This window comes from Dasypus novemcinctus, chromosome 11 (genome assembly GCF_030445035.2).
Source record: "Dasypus novemcinctus isolate mDasNov1 chromosome 11, mDasNov1.1.hap2, whole genome shotgun sequence".
NCBI classification, from domain to species: Eukaryota; Metazoa; Chordata; class Mammalia; order Cingulata; family Dasypodidae; genus Dasypus; species Dasypus novemcinctus.
This window is the reverse complement of record NC_080683.1, coordinates 107,536,174-107,558,851: the sequence shown is the minus strand read 5'-3', so window position 1 is coordinate 107,558,851 and position 22,678 is coordinate 107,536,174. Positions and strand designations below refer to the sequence as shown.

At 36.9% G+C, this 22,678-nt stretch overlaps 1 protein-coding gene across 1 annotated transcript in view; it reads right to left on the bottom strand.

Annotated features, from left to right (window-relative positions):
- The window catches only part of LAMA2 (laminin subunit alpha 2), a 588,895-nt gene that overhangs the window by 565,786 nt on the left and 431 nt on the right, over positions 1–22,678 (bottom strand). The window lies entirely within an intron of this gene.

Below are 22,678 nucleotides of genomic sequence, written 5' to 3'. Positions count from 1 at the left end.
AGATGACTTCAGCTACTGATTAGTAAAGTCGGCTGGCTAAAGTATAACCCTAAGAACAGCTAAAATTTAAACCTGTCCAGGTCAGAAAGAGGCCAGTAGCCACCATTTTGACTCCACCCCTGGCATGTGGGGAATCCTGGTTGATTGAAAATGAGTGACAGTAGGGAGCAGCTTCTTTCACCCAGATTGGACTGCATCTCTAGCCTAGGCTTCAGCCCCACCTCTAGCAGGGAGGAGGCTGGCAGGCCCTGCACCAGCTTCTCTGGGTAACTGCAGGTACATTTGGCTGGCACATACTGAATAGTTAGAAGTCTGCAGGATAACTGTGGTCATTTTGGACCCACATGGCATAGACTGCTGCCCACTCTCACAGCTCCATTCTACCCCAAGCAGGGGAGGAAGGGGTGTGAAGCTTCATCAGTCTCTCCAGGCAACTAGAGTTTAGGTCTGCATGATTTGGATTATTACACATGGCTGTGGTTCTGACCCTATGCTTGCCTAAGGAGAAAGGTGGGAGAAGCTTCATCTGCTGCTTGGGCAATGCAGGGAGCTTGAGCTTCCACAGCTTACAGCACCAAGTATACCACTGGCTCATACTACACAACAAGCAAGGGAGAAAGGGCAAGAAAGCCCTAAACTAAAGAGAGAAACTGCACTGAGAATAAATACATCTAGTAAACCAGATGCCAAGACACCAAAAAAAATTATAATCACACCAAGAAACAGGAAGATATGGCCCAGTTAAAGGAACAAGACAAGGCTCCAGATGACATAAAGTAGTTGAGACATCTACTCATAGATGTTCAAACAAATCTCTTTAATAAATTCAATGAGATGGCTAAAGAGATTAAGGATAATAAGAAGACATTAGATGAGCACAAAGAAGACTTTGAAAGCATACATAGAAAAAGAGCAGATCTTATGGAATGAGAGACACAGTAAACGAAATTAAAAATACACTGGAATCATATAATAGCAGATTTGAGAAGGCAGAAGAAAGGATTGGTATGCTTGAAGAAATGGCCTTCAAAATCAAATGTACAAAAGAAATGATGAAGAATGGAAAGAATTGAACAAGGTCTCAGGGAGCTAAACAATAGCAAGAGACATGCAAACATATGTGTCATAGGTGTCCCAGGAGAAGAAAAGGGAAAAGGGGCAGAAGGAATATTTGAAGAAATAATGGTAGAAAATTTCTTAACCCTATTGAAGGACATGGATATCCATGCCAAGAAACTCAATGTAGTCCCACCCAAATAAATTGGAATAGATCAAATCCAAGATACATACTAATAAGAATGCCAAATGTCAAAGACAAAGAGAGAATTCTTAGGGCAGCAAAAGAAAAGAAATGCATAACAACATGTAAGGGATATGCAATAAGATTAAGTGCCAATTTCTCATCAGAAACCACAAAGGCAAGAAGACAGAGGTATGATATATTTAAGATACTGCAAGAGATAAACTTCCAACCAAGAATCTTATATCCAGCTAGTTTGTCTTTCAAAAATGAGGGTGAGTTTAGAATATTCACAGTTAAACAGAAACTTAGAAAGTTTGTATCCAAGAGACCAGCTTTGTAGGAAATTCTAAAAGATGTGCTACAGTTTGAAAAGAGAGGCTTGGAAGAGAGTCTAGAAATGATGATTATATCTGTAAGAGTTAACTAAAAGTCTCAAAAGAGTGATGAATATAAAATATGACAGATAAAATACAAAGGTCAAAATGGGTGAAATAAGAACTGCCTTTACAGTAATAACATTGAATGTTAAGGATTAAACTCCCCAATCAAAAGACACAGACTAGCAGAATGGATAAGAAAATATGAGCCACCTATATGCTGTCTGCAAGAGACTCACCTTAGACCCAAGGATACCAACAGATTGAAGGTGAAAGGCTGGAAAAAGATATTGCACACATTCAGTAACACAAAAAAACAAAACAAAACAAAACAAAAGCCAGAGTACTATACTTATATTAGACAAAATAGACTTTAAAGGACACTAGTAATGTGCAATCCAAGGAGAAAGTCAGGGGGAAAATTTCCATTTACAATAGTGATTAAAAGAATCAAATATTTAGGAATAAACTTAACCAAGGCTGTAAAAGCACTTTTACTCAGAAAACTACAATTCATCGTTAAAAGAAATTTTAAAAGACCTAAATAATTGGAAGAACATTCCATACTCATGGATTGAAAAACTAAACATCATTAAGATGTTGATTCAAAAAAAAAATTTTTTTTAAATGTTGATTCTATCCAAATTGAGTCAATGCAATTCCAATAAAAATTCCACCAGCATTTTTAAAATCAATAGAAAACATAATTATCAAATTTATTTGGAAGGGTAAGGGGTCCAAATAGCCAGAAACACTTTAAAAAGGAAAATTGAAGTTGGAAGACTCTCACTTCCAGACTTTAAATCATATTACCTTGCTACAGTGGTAAAGCAGCATGGTACTCATATAAAGACAGACACATAGACCAATGAGACTGAATTGATGGTTAAGAAACAGACCCTCACATCTATGGTCAAGTGATATGTGACCAGTCTGTCAAACCCACTCAGTTCAAACAGAACAGTCCACTCAACAAATGGTGCTGGGAGAACCGGATATCCATAGCCAAATGAAGAAAAGAGGACCCCTATCTTATACTGTATACAAAAATTAACTCAAACTAGATAAAAAGTCTAAATATAAAAGCAAGAGCCATAAAGCTTCTAGAAGAAAAAGTAGGAAAATTTCTTTAAGACCTGGTGGTAGGTGATGAATTCTTAAAGGAGATAAAATGAGGACTGAGATGGACTACTGATTTTAGTATATGTAGAAGTTTTAATTAACTTTATTGTAAAGGTGTGGAAATGTATAGAGTATATGGTAAAACATCATAGTAACAGTTTATAAATCAGAATGTGGCTGAATAGGGTAGTCTAGGGATGTAAATGCCAATTGAAAGAAAGCTAGAGAATAATCTAGGGACTGAATAACACAGTAAACCCAGAGGTGGATGAGAATTGTAATTGATGTTACAGATGCAAGAGTGTCCTTTGTGAGGTAGAGCAGATATAGATCACATTGCACGGTGGTGGGAATGTGAAGAAGCATGGGAAAAATATAACTGGAGTGACTCATGTTCTCTGGTTAACAGTAATAATGTAATATTCATGCATCTAAGGCAAAGATGTACTGTGTTGATAATGGGGGAGTATGGAAAAAGTGTGCCAAATGTATGTTATGCACCTGGTAATAGTCTCATGATATTATCTCACAATCTATAACAAATGTTCTGCCATGGTGTGGTGTGGTGTGTTGATAGAGGGGTGTTGTGTGTGAATCCTGCACATGTGCATGACTGTTTTGTAAGTTTACAATTTCTGTCATAAAAATATATTTAATACATCATAATAGGGTGGGTTGAAGAAAAATACACCAAATGTAAGATAAGGATTATCGTTAGTAGTAAGATTTTACGATATTCTTTCATAACTTGTAACAACTGTCTCATAACAATGCAAGGTGTTGGTATTTGGTTGATGTATGGGACTCCTGTATGATGCTATGCACATTTGCTTTGTAAATTCACATTTCCTATATATTTATTATGTACGTTCATATATGAATGATATAAAAAATAATAATGATAGGGTGGGTTGGGGGAAAAATACACCAAATGTAAGATACTTTGGTTGGTAGTAATATTTTGAGGATGCTCTTTAATCATTACTCAAAAATGTTTCACAACAATGCAAAGTATTGTTGTAGGGTTAGGTATGATATCCCTGTGTGATGTTATGTATGTTTGTATTGCAAGTTCACAACTATTACTTTATACTTATTGTTTATGTATGTGTGATATACTTCAGTGAATTAAAAAATGAAAACAAAACAACAAAGAGAAAAAGTGGTATGCTCAATGCCCACAATAGCTGGACTTCTAAGACAAAGTCCCAGCATCAGGACCAGAGTTCCTATTACTCAAAATATAACTAGTAAAATTTCCATTGCAATTCATCAAGCTCAAGAGCATGGCTATCTGGTTGACACTCTCTACTCTGGAAATTACCAGAAGCCTAACTATAGGATATTTCATTGACAAAAAGATGAGATACTCCCCTCTTTTTACTTAAATTATTTATTTTCTTATATAAGTAAATTTATATTTTTTAAAAATGGTAATTTTTGTAGCAGTTCAGTTTCCCCTTTGGCCTGTGTGTGATTAAGGACTGACTGAGGTAATTACTTAGCTATCCTTGTGCTATCACTTGGTGTAGATATTCATTAAAAGGCCAGGAAAAAACCTGGGCCTTGATTATTTTTGATTTAATACTTCAAACAACAACAAAAAGGAAAGAGCATACTTAATAACTATTAGTTTAAAACTTCCATGGATGCTACAAACTCTAACATAATTCTTACCAATTTAAGGCAAATCTGACACAGGAATTTTCTTTATTAGTTGCTATCTCTGAAGATCCCTTTAAATATACAAAATGTTCATAGACTCTTCTGACACATCAGGCTATAGCTCAGAATCCAGAGGACAAATACTGGCCCAAATGGTAATCGTTGCATAGGGCATCCCAGTGAAAAGGAGACCAATCAGCTCTCCCCTGCGCCCTGTTCTGCTTCACTTAGTGTTTCCAGTGTTGAGGCAGTAAGCCTCAGAGTTAGGTGAACAGGCCACGGAGCTAAACCACCTTGCCCAAATCCTGGCCTACACCAGTTAACAGGCTGTTTGACCTTGGGCAAGTTATTTAACATTTCGAGTCTCAATTTTCTCATCTGTACAATGAGGCTAATAGCATTTAATAAATTAAGGCCTAAGGTATGTTTATGACATGCTTGGCCATGGTTAAACATTTCATACATGTTAACTAGTTTTTTGTTTGTTTGTTTGTTTGTTTATTGACTTAGTAATATTACATTAAAAATATATATATGAGGTCCCATTCAACCCCACCCCCCCACCCCACCTCTCCCCCCCCCCCAGTAACACTCGTTCCCATCATCATGACACATCCATTGCATTTGGCAAGTACATCTTTGGGCACCTCTGCACCTCATGGTCAATGGTCCACATCATGGCCCATACTCTCCCCCATTCCATCCAGTGGGCCCTGTGAGGATTTATCATGTCCGGTGATTGCCCCTGAAGCACCATCCAGGGCAGCTCCATGTCCCAAAGACGCCTCCACCTCTCATCTCTTCCTGCCTTTCCCCATACCCATCAGCCACCATGTCCACTTTTCCCAATCCAATGCCACCTCTTCTATGTGGATATTGGATTGGTTGTGTCCATTGCACCTCTATGTCAAGAGGAGGCTCAGATTCCACATGGATGCTGGATGCAATCCTCCCACTTTCAGTTGTAATCACTCTAGGCTCCATGGTGTGGTGGTTGTCCTTCTTCAACTCCATCTTAGCTGAGTGTGGTAAGTCCAATAAATCAGATTGTAGGTGCTGGAGTCTGTTGAGGCTCAGGACCTGGCTATCACATTGTCAGTCCAGAGATTCAAATCCCCTAAATATATCTTAAACCCCAACACTAACTGCACCTCCAGCACATTAGCATGAAAGTCTTATGAAGAGAGATCCCATCTGAGTCTAGATTCATCACACATAAACACCATTTCCAAAGAGGGGCCATCTGACCTGGTAGTTAACCCCATCGGCCATGACCATAACTCCCATGGGTCTCTTTAGCCCTCAAAGGAACCAATATCTGGGGGTTGTATCTGCTTTATCTGTCTCTCAGACTCTGCTCAGTTGTGCATAAGGGCAATCCTTCTGCCAGCCTCCAGACTCTTTTTTAGAGACTCGAATGTTAACTAGTTTTACTTCACTGAATTTTTCTCAATAAGCCACTCTAATACCTTAATGCAGCCCTGGACCCTTGGGGAGCTGATTAATTCACATCAAAGTGAATAATAGCATAGTAAACATTTTGGAAAAGAAAGTGAGCAATGTTTTATCCAAAGTAAATAATATCTAAAGATAAAGTTTTAGATACTAGATGGGTAAGGAATTTTAGGAAAGTGTTATTTCCTCAGCACCTCTCGGATAGCACCACATCAGGAACCCTACAGATAAAAGCAGTCTTTGAAAGTTGAGTGAAAAATAGTTTTGTATAAGCTACAAAATAATGTGAAGGATGAAAATTATTTTTTCAGAATTTCTAACATTTCATTGTCTAGATCTAAAGTGTATGTACAAATACTTGCAACATCAATAATAATAAGGATATACATGTTAAAGCATTTCCCTCCCATAATAAACTTTTCCATGGTACCAGGATATATGTGATAGAAAGCAACACAAAAATGGAAGGCTATTGAGAGCACACTGAATATTGTGAAACTAAGCATCCATAGCCAAATTAGAAAATTTGAAAGAAAGAGTAAATAAAAAGGACAGTCCAGCAGTCTGAAACAGATTTTCCCAGAAGAAAAATCAATTGGTTTTTTAAAAATTGCCATTTAATAAAATTAACAGGTACATTAAATAAATCATGATTATTAATTGTAATGGATGGTTACATATTAATCATCAGTAGTTTCCCAATAAATGTTTATCCTGTTGCCATCAAAAACAATATAGCAACAGTTCAGGCATAAGTGCTATAATGAGTTAAAAATAATAGTAACTAAGAAGCTTTGTCTTTAGTCTTGCTCATCCATTTAATCTGTGGAATAAAAGTGCATTGTAATGAGCCTCACTGCTTTAACCATTTTACTGCTAAAGTTCAGTTAACGAAAGTTGGGGAGAAACAACCTCCTTGTATATGTGATTCTAGGGTCCAGGGATATTTATGTGAAGACAAGAAGAATTTTTCTACTAAAGCACTGGTAGTCTAATTACATTAAGGTACAAGCATTACTGCCACGGAAATGGGAGTAAACAAACCTATCTACACCCCAAGATCAAGCGTTAATATAGCAATATATAGTCTTCTGAGGAGGAAAGCTAGGGTGAAAGAATTGATACAACTCTAGCATTCTTTTCTGGAAGTTCAATTAGAGGGCAACTCCCTATGGGTCTTGCTAGTGTGGGTCCTGCTATGGAACAACATCAGCTTGCTTTTGCTCAATACCCACCTGGCACATCCCTAGAGCTGGGCATGTTTGACCCAATCCCAAGACGTGTCACAGTTTCATGTGATTTCTGTCTATGGAAATAGCAACAGGTGAGAGATTCTGAAGTCATTAGGAGGATTTGAACCTAGAGAAGAAGTACTTAGTTCAGGGCAAAAGCTCAACTCCCTTGAATGACTTCAGGTCTGACTGTCCACCCTTAGCCTTTAGCTAGGCTAGATTCAAACAACTAAGTTTGTAAAGTAGATTCCTTCCTCTAACTCCTTCCATATCACACTGGAATTGGGGAGTCAAAGCTCTCACTGGCTCCCATTGTGACTTTTATGATTCTGCAGTAGTTATAACAGCGTAAAGGAAATTTAGTCCCAAGCTGCACCTGTAGGTTAAACTTCCAGATACCTTAAGTCTGCCATTAAAATTGTACATATTCATGACATTGCAAAGGTTGTTCAGCAGGACATGGATTCCATAGGTATCTGTTCACTTTGTCTAACATTGAATAGTCTCTAACGAACAATAAATAAATATATATGAGAAAGTCTCTTAAGTGCTTTGGTGATTAAAGACAAGTTACACTAGAAAGAGAGAGCATAGATTGGACGCAAAACTTAAGAACCTCAAAAGTTTAATCATTATAGATTGTGACACTGAAAAGATTCAGAGCCATTTGTCTACTTAGTCTATAAACACTCCACCACTTTTCATATTCTAATCCATCAGTGTTTTTGATATGCAACCTCTATAAATCTGTATTCCTTGACAATCAGGGCAATGTGAGGCTGATCAGTGAGCAATTTAGTCAAAGGGTAGATCCTTGAGTCTCTGAACAACATCTCATAAAAAATCAAAAGAGAACAACAACAACAACAAAAAAGAACCCCCCAAAAAACAGATCCATCATTTGACATGCACATAATGGTATTTGATGGTATGGGGAAAGAGGAAGAAAACATGTTTTGAGGTGGAGCCGGTGTAGTTCAGTGCTTGAGCGTGCACTTCACATGTATGAGGTCCTAGGTTCAGTCCCCAGTACCTCCTAAAAAACAAACAAAAACAAAAGCAAAAAATACAAACAAAAAAACCCATTCTTTGAGATCCCAATATTACAAAACTTCTCCAATGCTTTTAGAAGCACAAAAGCTTCAAAGGTTAGGACAAATTTAAGGCAACTCCTTATTCTGAGAGAGGTGAAAAATCCAGTGCTTCCAATAAAGATTTTCTCCCTGAAAAGCATGGTGGCCCCTTCCTGATGTGAATTCAGGAGCTCAGTTTGGGTTCAAAATATTAGTATTCTTCCTTTGTGCTAAACCTCGGTCATGAGTTCTCTCTTTCAATCTACTAGGGATAACAGTATTTCTAACAGATTGGGTAAATGAAAGGAAAGCTAGCAGGGAAAGTGGTGTGACAGACATTTTTATTTTCCATAGTGTGCCTGACTGGGTTTAGTTCTTCCCTACTTTTCCCACAGAAGCCCCTCTCTCAGGATTTCTGTCCCTTGGAAGGAAATGTTAACGCTGGCCTGGACTAGACCTAGAGTAAAGCTGAAATGGTTTTAGTTCTTTGTGATTACAGAAGTCACCTTCACATGGCTGTAGCCCTTAAAGAACTCATAAAGCTGAAAAAAACTCAACTCCAGTCTAACCCTTTAATGTTCAACTTATGGGCCGGTGACCCCCAGCCTCCTCAAGACCCTACAGTGGATCCACAAAGTCAAAATTTTCTTCATAAAAAACTAAGTCAATATTTGCCTTTTCAATGTGTTGACATTTGCACTAATGGTGTAAAAGCAATGGTGGGTACCTTAGCATGAATTAACACAGAGACACAAAACTATATTATTGGCCATTGTACTATTCACTACTACATTCACAGAGGGAAAAACAGAAAAGCTACTTTCACATAGGAGTGTCCTTGATGAAGCTGGACATACTGAAGTACATGGCTGACTGAAGAAAAGTACTGGTACATTTTTCTGAGTTCCAAGCTAAATGGCCACTTTTTTAATGGGATATCCTTCACCTACCAAAGATTGACAAACTATGTTTTTTTAAGATTTAGATATATGATAGACATTTTCTTGAAAATGAATAGTCTGTCACTTCAAGAAGAAAAACTTTTTAAAAGTTCTGTCAATGATTACTTTGAACTTGCAAATTAAAATTAAAATTTTGGAAAACTTGTCTTTGCCAATGTGAGATTGACAGCTTTCAAGACCATTCTGATAAGATCAGGGGGATAAAACAAATGTGATTTGTAAAAATATTTTATAGAGGAGAAGATGTAGCTCAAGTGGTTGGGTGCCTGCTTCCCATGTATGAGGTCCTGGATTCAATCCTCAGTACCTCCTAAAAATATATATATATATACACACAAGCTCATATATTTTATAATAAATGTATCCATCTTTGGGACATGTATGTAAATAAGTAAACCAATATTTTCCAAATGATCAACGAATCAAATTACATCATAAATTTTAAAAATTCTTTCAAGTACAAGAAAGACCAATGAATTGTAACACAGTACAAAAGCTACACTTATGCAGTTTTAATACTACATTGCAGCCAATCTTTATAAAACTGCCACTTAGCAAGTTTTGATGTAGAATCAAAGGAAGACATTAGTAGTTATCTTAAAAGACATTAAAATAGTCCTTCCTCTTCTAACAACATAGCTGTATATGTTATATATTTCTTAAGATACTGTGATGGTTAGGCTAATGTGTCAACTTGGCCAGGTAATTGTGCCCAGTTGTTTGGCCAAGCAAGCACTGGACTAACTGTAATACAAGGACATTTATGGACTTCAGTCACCTGTGAGTTTACTGCATAGATGGCTAATTACATCTACATCAATCAGGGAGATTCCTGTCAGAAATGAGTTGTGGTTTTATTCAATCAGTTGAATGCCTTAAAAGGGGAAGTGATTTCACAATTCAGAGAGAATTTCCCAGCTCATCTTTGGACAGCCAAGGTCTCTCAGGAACTCATCAAGGACCTTCACTGGACTTTCACCTGCAGCCTGCCTGAGAACCTGGATTTGTGCATCCCTGCGGTCATGTGAGAGACTCTTATAAAATCTCTTACTGTTGACAGATATCATCTGTTGATTCTATTTCCCTAGAGAACCCTGACTAATATAGATACTTAAACAAAACCCCAATAGAGTAAATGCAGATGCTGAAATGAGAGTCTGGCTCTCTTCTATTAAGCCAGGCATTAAGAAGGTTTAAACATATAAAACTATGCTTCTCACTATATTTTTTGTTCTAGAATATAAATTTATTTTTAATAAAACTATATTTTTGTCAATGTAGTATTTTTACTAATATTATTTTTAAATGAATTAATGTCTTAAACTCCCCAATTTTAATTTCTAATACAATAGTAGACATAACTAAAATAAATCAAAGCTTCAATTATTTTTTTTTTAAGATTTATCTTCCCTCCCCTACCCCCTCCCCCGGTTGTCTGTTCTCTGTGTCTATCTGCTGCGTCTTCTTTTGCCCTCTTTTGTTGTCAGTGGCACAGGAATCTATGTTTCTTTTGATTGCATCATCTTGCTGTGTCAGCTCTCCGTGTGGGCGGTGCCATTCCTAGGCAGACTGTACTTCTTTCGCACTGGGTGGCTCTCCTTACAGGGCGCACTCCTTGTGTATGGGGCTCCCCTACGCGGGGGACACCCCTGCATGGCAGGGCACTCCTTGCACGCATCAGCACTGCGCATGGGCCAGGTGCACACGGGTCAAGGAGGCCTGGAGTTTGAACCACGGACCTCCCATGTGGTAGACAGACACCCTAACCACTGGGCCAAGTCCACCGCCCTCAATTATTTTTAAGAATGTGAGGAACCTCAGCAAAAATGTAAAGAGCCACTGAGCTATTCTAATGATTAACTGTTACAATTTCATTAAATATTTAAGATTTCTGATCTTTTTATGAAACTGATATATGTTTTCAGATACCAGTTTTCGTTCTTAGCGGTAAAGTATATAAGCTTACTAAATGATTTGTGCAATTTTTGAGGATCATATGTCATGAGCCCTTGAAAATAAAGAACTAAGTATATTAAATGACATTGGAAAAATAATCAAAAAAAGGGAGCAAAGAATTATTTCATAAGCAAATAATGCCTAAGGCCAGTCCTGCCGTTTATTATGTAATGAATAGTATTAATAATATTTTTGTATGGCACATCTCACTTAACCCTTATAACAACCTTATGAGATAGATAGATTTGAATATTACATTCTCATTTTTTGGTTGTAAAGATAAATTTCAGGACAGAAAAATTATTTATTGTTTAAGGTTACATATTTAGGAAATGCTGGAGCCAAAATGTGAATCCTGGCACTCCAACCACAAATCCCATGCTTTTACTCATAACATATCAGACTGGAAACCTGAAGGATTGTACAGTATACATTTGGAATGCTTGAAACATTTTGAACACTAAAAGGGCCTACAGAAGTGTTTTGTCAGAATTTGTTTCAAGATCCAATGTTCCAAGTTTAGCAGAGCACATTTTCCCAGAGACAGGCAAGGGGCTGTTTGATTTCCTGAGGTACTTTTTCAGAAATTTACCAGCAAATTTAATACATTAATAGACACACTAAAAATTCTTCCAATCCAGAATGCTATTAAATAATGTCATCAAGCCTATTTTTCACCCTAGTGATTAGGGAGAGTCCAAATAAAGTCTGTATCTATATTGAGATCTTTTCCACAATCTGATTAGACTTTCCACTGAAGACTATCCTGAAATTAACTTTCAAACGTACAGCATGTGAACTAAATTGTCATCTCCAGCTGGACAGGTATTCAATGAGGGTGAGTGCTTCATAGGTTGAAAATGATAACTAACCTTTGTGGAGCACTTACTATGTGCCATACATTGTTCAAAATATATTACCTATATCAAAAGGATTCTAAAACAATAGTTTATCAATGCTTAATAAAAGGCACATCCACCAAAAATGATATTTACCATACCATATATCTTATTTGAAATATAAATTGCTACCAAGTGTAGCTAAAATTTCCATTCCTGTTTCCTGTTTAAATCACTTCTCACACTGAGCTCCTAACATAACTATTGGCTAATTATAGGAACTTCGATTACTTCCTATCTCTGTTACTCATTTGTGTGATCTTGACAGAATTCTTCAATGTCTTGGGCAATAAGATAATATTTTTCTCATCTGTAATGTCTTCAGGTCTACCCAAAAAACTTTTAGACTATTTTGCTCTTAAACAAAACGGATATATCATATGTATTGCAAATATCATTTGTAAGCTTTACATTCAAATAACAAAGGAGAAAGGAGAAATGAACTAATATTTACTGGTTAGCTGCCAAGGACTTTCACATACCTTATCTAACATTTTTTTCTTTTTAACTGAAAGGAAATTTAAACTCCATTGACTCAGGTTTTTGCTCCTAGTTAAGTGGTAACTTGGCAATGAGTCTGACTCTTGCTGTCTCCCAAATTCATCCTCTTTCTATTATTCTAAGTTATCTCTAAAGCAGAGGAATGTATATGGAAAGTTAAGGTATAAAGAGATATTCATTCATTCATTATTTATTGTAGACTAAGCTATGAAGTTCAGAATAAAGAAATATTACAGCAAATATTCCAACTATGGAAGCAGATGTGTCTCAAGCAATTGGGCTCCTGTTTACCATATAGGAGGTCCAGGGATCAATGCCCAAGGCCTCCTGGTGAAGGTAAGCTGGTACATGTGGCAAGCTGGCCCATGCGGAGTGCTGGCCTGCACGGAGTACTGCCCTGTACAGGAGTTCTGGCCCATGCAGAGAGCAGGCACAGCAAGATGATGCAACAAAAAGAGACACAGAGGACAGAGAATAAGAGACACAGCAAATCAGGGAGCGGAGGTGATGCAAGAGAATGACTGCCTCTCTCCCACCCCAGAAGGTCCTAGGTTTGGTTCCCAGAGCCACCTAATGAGAACACAGCAGACATAGAAGAACACATAGTGAATGGACACAGAGTATAAATAAATAAATCTTTAAAATATATATATATTCCAACTAAAACTCGGCACCTAACAGTTGAGTTTTCAAGTATATAAGCAAATATACTCACAAACAGCTTCAGTTGAGTTTGATATAACCATACAATGTTGGGTAAAAGTGCTTCTTTGAGCCAGAGAACTTCTTGGCACCAAGACAGATTTTAGACTTAATTCATTTTTCTTGAGGCACTTTGAAAATTCACATTTATTGGGATGCTCTTAATAGATGCTCCTTGTTTTATATTCATTGTTTTATATACTCCTCACAGCAAACCAATGAGATAAGGTAGCTTACCTGAAATGACAATCTCACTGCTTCATATTCTTCTTCATACTTTCAGCTTCATTTAATAATTGAAAAATGCACAGCAGGCGATAAGTCAGAAAATTGTGGTAGCTATAGAGGTTTTTGAAAACTATTTGATGTGGCAAACTCTACTAATTGTATTTCCCCTTTAGAATAGGACCTTAGATATTACAAAAAAGCTTGAAATGGGTTACACCTTAGAACTTTTACAATATAGCTACTGTACTGAGAAATATAATGATCCCATTTACAATTTATTATTTGATCCATAATCACTTATCAAAACAACTAAAATTTTCTAAAAACACAATTTTTAGATTACCTTATTGTAGGATTTTTTTAAAAGATTTATTTATTTATTTATTTCTCTCCCTCCCCCCCCACCCCCACCCCAGTTGTCTGTTCTCTGTGTCTAACCGCTGTGTCTTCTTTGTCTCCTTCTGTTGTTGTCAGCGACACGGGAATCTGTGTTTCTTTTTGTTGCATCATCTTGTTGTGTCAGCTCTCCGTGTGCGCAGCACCATTCCTGGGCAGGCTGCACTTTCTTTCACGCTGGGTGGCTCTCTTTATGGGGCGCAGTCCTTGTGCATGGGGCTCCCCTACGCGGGGGACGCCCCTACGTAGCAGGGCACTCCTTGCGCACATCAGCACTGCGATGGGCCAGCTCCACACGGGTCAAGGAGGCCCGGGGTTTGAACCCGGACCTCCCATGTGGTAGACAGATGCCCTAACCACTGGGCCAAGTCTGCTGCCCAGGATTTTTGATAAAACAGAAAATCCAGTGATTTAAGAAAAAGTAAACCAAATAGGTAAAATACTAATTAAGGACTATATTAAAATAGAAATAGTAATACATATATACATACATACGTACATGCACGCACGCTTACATACACACATACACAAGCGCAAGCATACATTTACACATATTGCTGTGTACATACAAAACCCAGAAGATTGTGAAATTTTCTGTCTTAACTATGGAGTTCAACTTTCAATGGAACTCTTAAATCTTTTCATAAAGGTGCTAATGTTCTGCAATACCAGAAACATGGACTTTGAAATTAACTCTGCTCTCATTCTTAGGTATACTTGCTTCATTCTTGCTCCTTTTATTCACTAACATATGCATTGCCTATTTTTTTAAAGAATTCATTATGTAATAAATGTCATTATGTTTCCAGCCTGCTGAAGTAACTTCTGTAAGGTTATTTCCAAAAAGCCAGTGAAGAGTTAATACTTTCTTACAGTCCAGTTTCTAATACTATGAATCTTAAGAGAAAGACTAAGATTTGATGAATGTTTTTGATTTTCTGCATAGTTTTAAGTAATGTATTTGTGTTTGTGTATTTCTGCATAGTTTTAAATATTAAATGTGTATGTATGTGTAGGTTTAAGTGAAAAGGAAGACTTGTTTTCCTATAATACTTGATGAATCTCTGGTTTCAAATTACACTACAACTAACATCACTCAGATATGGTGATATGATTTTTTTTCAAGGAATTTTACAAAAGATAAAGATCTAAAACTCGAAAAGAGGTGACAGCTTATGAGCCATGAAAACAGGAGCAGGAACATATTCTAATTTCTAATTCTGAAACTACCCTTGGAATTTTTCTCTGTCCTTGACAAGTTGCTAGGCATCTATTTTCTTTCTACAAAATAAAGATAATTATATTACCCTACTAAACAGCTCTACCATGTAAATGTATGTGTTAGAACTCATAAAGCTCTAAATATTACTAAACAACTGAAACTATCTGACGCTTACACCAGCTGCAGTTGACTGCAGAGCCTTGCGGAGGCGCACAGCTCCATGGTCATCTGAGAAGACCATACATGGAGAGATAAAGCTAGCACTGCACAAGGTGCCTTTCCTAAGCGTCAGGCATTAAACACTTCCCCCGGCCTTCATCAATCTGAATTTGCATAGATTAACTTGCTATTTGAACTAGATTAGGTCTGTCACAGATGGCCAAAGTCATGAGTAATAGCCTACTAATAGACTAGCTTCCATAATCTTTTTCTACATGTTATGTGTTTAAAAAAATTAAAAAGCCAAATAACATCAAGCCTCCCATATTAAAACCCACATTCAAAATGACTGGAAAAAGATATTTTGTCACCAACAGTATAGATCTTCACCAAGTAAACCTCTAACATTAATCAACCATGTGAATTTGGATTATATCTCAAAACTTTTTTCAGATAGTAATAATTGTGGATTTTCAAAAGAAGAGAGGAATCAATTTGTCTTAGGTATCTTTTAAAAGGTTATATTTGTTAGAATCATCTTTTATTCACAAACAGTAGACTAAAGGAAAAAGAAGTAAAACAAAGAAGGGAAGGGAGGGAGGGAGGGAAAGCCTATGTGATTTTCTTCACCTAACTTCTGTTCAAAAATGATAGAACCATTTTTGCATTACTTTAGTCCAAGGGTTACTGTAAGAATGACAGTGAACCTTAAAGATGTTAAAAAAATCAAACCAGAGCACAGAATAAGTTTCTGATTCTTTTCTGATTTCAAAGTTCATTTCATGAAAGAAGTCATCAGATCAATACATCACTGTGTCATTTTTAACATTAGTATCTAAACTTTAGCTCTGATTTTTAAATGAATTAAAAATACCAGGACTCCAAGGTATGCACATGGGATTGTGAAAAAAATATTTTTGCTTTTAAAGGGCATGTTACTTAAAATTACTTGAAGAAACCTGTAGCAGTTTGAAATGGTTATGAATTCCAAAAATAGATATTGGATTATATTTGTAATCTGGTCTGTACCTCAGCACGATTAAGTTATGATTAGGGCTTTGATTGGGCCACATCATTAGGGCATTGGGTCCCCACCCTTTGGTGGGTGGGAACTCATAGATAAAAGGCATGACAAAGGACACAGTTGGGGTTTTTTGATGATGGAGTTTTGATGTTGAAGTTTGATGCTGAAGCCTTAAGCTGGAGCCCTGGGAAGTAAGCTCACAGAGGAAAGAGAAGTCAGTTCCAGGAAGGGGGACCCCTAGCCCAGGAAGAAGCAAGCTTTGGGAAGAGAGGAACCTTGAGCCCTGAGAGAAGCAAGACCTTGGAAAACAGAAGCCCAGGAAGCCAGAACCCTTGCAAATGTCTGCAGCCATCCGGCTCCAACACTTGAAAATAGACTTTGGTGAGGCAAGTAACTTATGCTTATGGCCTGGTATCTGTAAGCTCCTACCCCAAATAAATACCCTTTATAAAAACCAACCGATTTCTGGTATTTTGCATCAGCACCCCTTTAGCCGACTAATACAAAACCTACGACATATCTTTACATGCACCGGGGCAAAAGGAGAAATAGATGTTTCCTGTCCTTAAATTGTTTTGAGGGACTGGTGTACTTTTAATCATGGGATAGGATTAAGATACCATAAGGGGAAAAAGAATTTGCTATGAAGATGCAGCTGAACTTCACAATGACAGTCACTGAGTCGGAACGAACTGCTCTATAAATGAGAAGTTTGGAACAAAAGATAAATCTAAAATAATCCTATGTTTGAAATGTTGGTCTAGTCCCATAGATTAAAGTGACCTTTAAAAAAGAAGTATCAGCTATTATTTTATTCTTTCATTTAATTCTGCTCAAAACTCTCTAGTAGCTCTCCATCTCACTCAGACTAAAAGGCAAAATCTTTACAATGGCCAATAATAGCATATAATGCATTCCCCATTACTTCTCTGACCCCTCCAATGTGTGCTGCCTTAAACCCTTTAAGACTGTTTACTCTGACCAGAACACACTTCCACTAGAAGTAAGACTAACTCCCATACCACCTTCAAGTGTTTGCTCAAGTATGACCTTCCCATTGAGACCAATCCTATCACCATATTTAAACTGCAACCAGCTTCCTTCCATTCCTAGAACTCCTGGCTCCCTGTAGCCTGCTGTATTTGTCCAGGACACTTGTCATCCACTACATATATGTAACATAGGCATTTGTTGTATTTACTGATTCACTATATAGTCATTGTATTTCTGTTTCTCCACAACCACCTCAAATAGAATAAAAAAATCCACAAAGGCAGGTCATTTTTTTGTTATTTTCCTCATTGAATGCATTCATTCTTAAACCACATTTTAATACACATAGGCCCAACCCCATCAATTTTCAGCACAAATTCTTCAAACTCAGACTTACCAATTGGTAAAAGCTCGAACTTAGTCTTGTTTCTGTTTCAACCAGTTTAGAACACAGTGAAACTGACATGATTTTTGTCTTTCTCTAACCTCTACCATATTTTCTCACTCATGGCAACTGAGCTTCTCCTAAATTCCTTTTTAGCTAGCCAATTCAAAGCTCTGACTACACACAGATCTTAAATCCCAGTATTCTGGAATAGACCCTCAACAATTTGTGCGGTCATTACCAAACCTTTCTTCCTGATCTTTTTCATTCTATCTCCAGTTGCTAAATAGGGATAGAAGACTAGTAGGGACCAATCTTTTTTTTTATTCTTTTATCACCCTGCTTGGAAACTCTTCCAGCCATGCTCCATCCACAAGGTAGAACCCAAATGGATAGCGATGTTGTCTTGACCCAAGCCTACATTTGGTATGCCCTTTGGAATCTCTAATTTGGACAGCTAGCCACCATATTAATTTTGCTATATATAGGTTAGATTGAGGGTAGTTTCCCTATTCTAAACCCTACTAGGTCCCAATTCTTCTCTTTCCATTGTGACCCAGAATTGTGGTCCCATTATTCCAAAGATTTTGAGAGATCATGTGAGTTCTCATATAAAGTTTAAGTGAATTTTTTCTTTACATTCCACTGGGAAATCTACATGGGTTGAAAGAACCAATGTCACGGTTTCAGAGGTCTAAGCTAAAATGTCAGGCACATTAGTCATTGTCAATGAAAAATAAATGTTTATTAAACATACAAAGAGGAAAATAGAGAGAGGGTTCTGCCTTAAATAAATGGGATACTAATATGCGACACCTATCAAAAAGTAAATTTTTTTCAGTCAGAGCTATTCAGTAGAGTTCAAGGCATAAGAAGTCCAAACTTTGCTACATCAGAAATTCTTACTGCTTAACAAAATCCTTTTCTATAACCAGAGGTTCATCTTTTCTTAAAACAGTCATGTCAGGATAGAACTCTTGGGATACCATTTTAAAATAATTATATCTACAGAAGAATTATGTTTACAGTAAAATTATTATAGTATACATGATGGCTATCTCATATCTCAGGAACTAGAGTCACTGAAGTGGAGTGAGGAAATATTGGCAAAGCATGTACAATTTTTTCATAATCCCCAGCAACTCTTGATGTTGATTCAGTTCATGACTTTGCATGAAATTCAAGGTTATAAAAATCTTAAGAAGATAGACAAGTACTTATATAACTGTTATGTGAAATAATAGATATGAAATTTGTATCATTTTAAAAATTCTATTACATTTAGTCAATATTGGAACATGTTCTTATTCTCAGCCATATTTTGCCTGTTATGAATCATTTTTACTAGACTATTAGATCAGTGTTTAGTGAACAAGCCAATAAGTTACATATGTAGCCAAAGAAAATACAGTAAAAAATGAATTCCAGGTTTATGACCACAATAAATCTCCTGAAAATATCTCACATAATTTATAAACCATTTTTACATTTTATAACACAGGATGTTTTTAAATTGTGCAATTGGTGGCAATGTGGAAATTCCACACAAATTTTAAGTATTATTGCCTAAAATGTGTGAGGATTATCTCAGAATATGTTTTTATTTCAATTCCCAGAAGGTATCTAAAAACACACCAATATACATTTAATTTTTTCTTGACATTTTTAAGAATTCGGAAATTTACATACAAGTATGTACTCCAAAAGCAAAAGAATATACTACTAGAATATTGGACATGAAAGAGGACTACAGACTTAATGAGTTTTAAGCTCCTCTTAATATAGAAATCCCACCATAAAGTATTTCCGATAAACTGTCCATGTGGTCACTACATGGACATTTTCAGAAGCAAGTTTCTCACACACAACCCATTTATGTCACAACAGCTCAAAGTGGGGAGGGATAGGTAGTGGGAGAGGAGAGAGATGGGAGTGGAGAGCAGGTATCCTCCCATTTTATTGAACTCAAATCTTCTTTATATTCTTCTATGGATTCCAGTTCAGCCTTTAGAAAGGTCATTTTGGTCCTTCTTTCATGTAATAACCCTTCTAAAAATTTGAGGATCTCTGTTATGATTTGGTTTCCCTAAGTTTTTCACTCTCCAGGTCTCAGGGCTTCACTTGGAACATTAATCTTCTGAAAATCTTTAGACCACTAACTGGCCTGCTCTCCCTCCTCTGCATTCACACACATTTGTCAATGAAGCACACAAATGTGATCTAACTAACTAGTCCATCTCCTTCAATGAGCTTTGTATAAGAACGAGCTAATCTTTTTGTCACCATGTCACACTTCATGTTCAAACTAAGTTTGCTACAGTTCAAACTGGTCTTTCTCATCCTGTATTTCTTCAGCACTCATTTCTTACATAAAAAGGACACAACAAATTTCCAGAAGAAGGTAAATGGAATTATTTTATGTCTAGATATGCATAATAAAGCAAACGCCATGAAGGTTCTGTTCATGGGCCAGGCTATAGAGACCTTAAAATTCCTGAATCTGTCATTAATCAGCCTAGCCATCCTGAATCAATTGTGGGCCACCTGCAATTCTGATAAACTTAGATTTGTCAGCATGCAATTATCAAGGCATGCTCACACAAGGAAAACCCTCTGTCATATTCCTAGAGACTTCTTTCCAGATAGACCTTGATCCACTCTGCGGCATTCTTTGGAAAATATTTTTCAATCACTTGCAACTTACCTACCATTACGCTTCCATTTCAACATATTCTCAAGAACACGAGAAAAGATTTTATCCACTGCCTTGCTGAAATGCAGGACTACAGTCATCACATCATTCTTTTTTTTTTGTCAACTTTAAATCTAGATAAAGAACGCCCACCGAATAACATTCTTATTGAATCAACGGTATTCATACTACAAGTTACTATTCTTTAGAAATCATGCAAGATTTTAAAGAAAAAATAAACCAGTCAAACAAAAGAAACTGGTTGAATTTTTAACTCTGTTACAACACCTAAAAATGGTTGCTCCATGTCAACATTCTTAATAAATTGGCACAGAGATATAAGGGAAAACAGGGTTCCTTCTAAACACTTAGTGGTTGGCCAGAAAAGTCAGTACTAGGATAATCAAAAGCAGAAAAGTTGATGATAGCCAAGAAAATATTTCTTCAGTCAAACTCAAACCTAATAATCTTCACCAAGAGCTGTTTCAACAGAACAACATTGACAAAGAAGCATAGCCTCAAAAAATAAATAGAAAGAAATCTTGTTATCCTAAAAAGGGGAACTTCAGTGTAAACAATAACGGAATTGTTTTCAGTTGTTGAAAATTAAGTTATTCTGATTAGATGCATGAACTTAGGTCACGGCCACTTCAAACCTCAAGTTTTAACTGTCCATCAAAAACAGTAATAGCTGAAGGTAAAATAAGATAAGGCGCCTTTAAATTATAAAGTACTGTATAAATTTAAGGTTTTATGAAATATATTTATGTATACTTTTAATATTAATAGGTTCTGATGATTTATCTTTGTGTCAACCTCAAACTATACTGCAAGTGGTCTCCTTTTGCACTCACCTCACCTCGTGCCTGGACCACAGAAATCATAGTTAATTTCACCTCAATTAAAGCACAGAGAGAGGAAGAGGAGAGATAATTCACAGTCTGCATGCTTTGAGCTTCAGTTCCCTTCCAAGTAGACAGAAGGGCTGGTGCTTCTGGGTCCTTTTCACTCCCAGCTGCCTAACAATATAATATGTATTGTTAAAATATATCATAACTGAGCAAAGTTAACAGCTATAAGTGGTATTTTTAAAAAATCAACTGCCAGGGATATTCTCAAAATCACTGTCCCATAAATTCTATTAATTAAGTCAAGCTGACCCCACTTCACTTCACCAAGAAGTAAAAATAGAAGAAAAAAGTTAGATAGTGAACTCAAGGTCACTGTTATCCTTGGAATTTTAATCACGGAGTTATTACTGTAGTAATGAGCTTTAGGGTATATTTATTCTCGTTAAAAAAAACACATATTATAAGAAGGAAAACTATCAGAAATATTGACATAGCTTTATTCCAGTTTACTAGAAGAGGAATAAGTGTATTTTAAAACTTCAGCAGATTCGGCCTCTTCAAAACTTTAAAGAGCTTCTGATCTTTAGATTTTGTACTCTTAGGATAAACATTTTGAAATTAAATTTAAAATCGCTTCTTAAATATTTTTTTACTTTGATATATATTTTCCAACCTACAGAAATACTTGCTGAAAGAATTTATTTCAAATCCTATTTTAAAATGTTGCACATGTGCTCCTTTTAAAATTCATGATAATAAAATAACTCCTCAGAGGTTCCCAAGAGTTTCAGAAATGATATGCATATAAACATTAAGGAGCTCTAAGGAGAATAATTTGTTACATTTAACTCTGTCGTCAAAACTCCCCTTAAGTTTATATCTCCTCATTGCGTTCTCAACTAAAATACGCATGACATAAAAGTCTTTTTTGTATTCAAGCAAGAGGAGACATTTCACTATGATATAAAGTAGGACACCTGGGATAGGACAGTTGACTAAAGAAAAGGTGAGGCTGGAAGGGCTGCTCTCCTGAAAGAAAAACATCCACATACTTATACATTCTGTTCAAATTGTTCCTGGGTCACACTACATTGGAAACAAAGACCCTTAAAAGAAAAAAAAGAAAAAAAAAAGGTATTATCAGCTTCCTCTATAAAGTTCCCAGAAGAACAAACAGCGTGGGAAACCTTCCTCTGCAGGGATTGAATCCGACTTGGAGAAACTTTTTCTTTTCAATTTGAAAAAGCGCGTCTCTTGGAAAGACTTCGAAAATCACTATCTTGCATATACAGAGAGAGCGAGTCATCTCAGAGACGAAGGGACCACGGCAAGCGCTTCATCTCCCGGCTGGGGGTGCGGGCGATTTCCCCCCACAGCCCCCGGAAGAGTGGAAAGTGACCTTGCCTCCAGCTCAGCCCCTCTCACCCCCAGCGCGCTCCTCGGGGGTCCAGCCAGAGAGCGTGCCAGGCCCGCCGCTCTCGAAAAAGAAGGGGCGCAGGAGCCGCGGGGCCCCGCCGAGGATGGAACCCACAGCCCGTGCC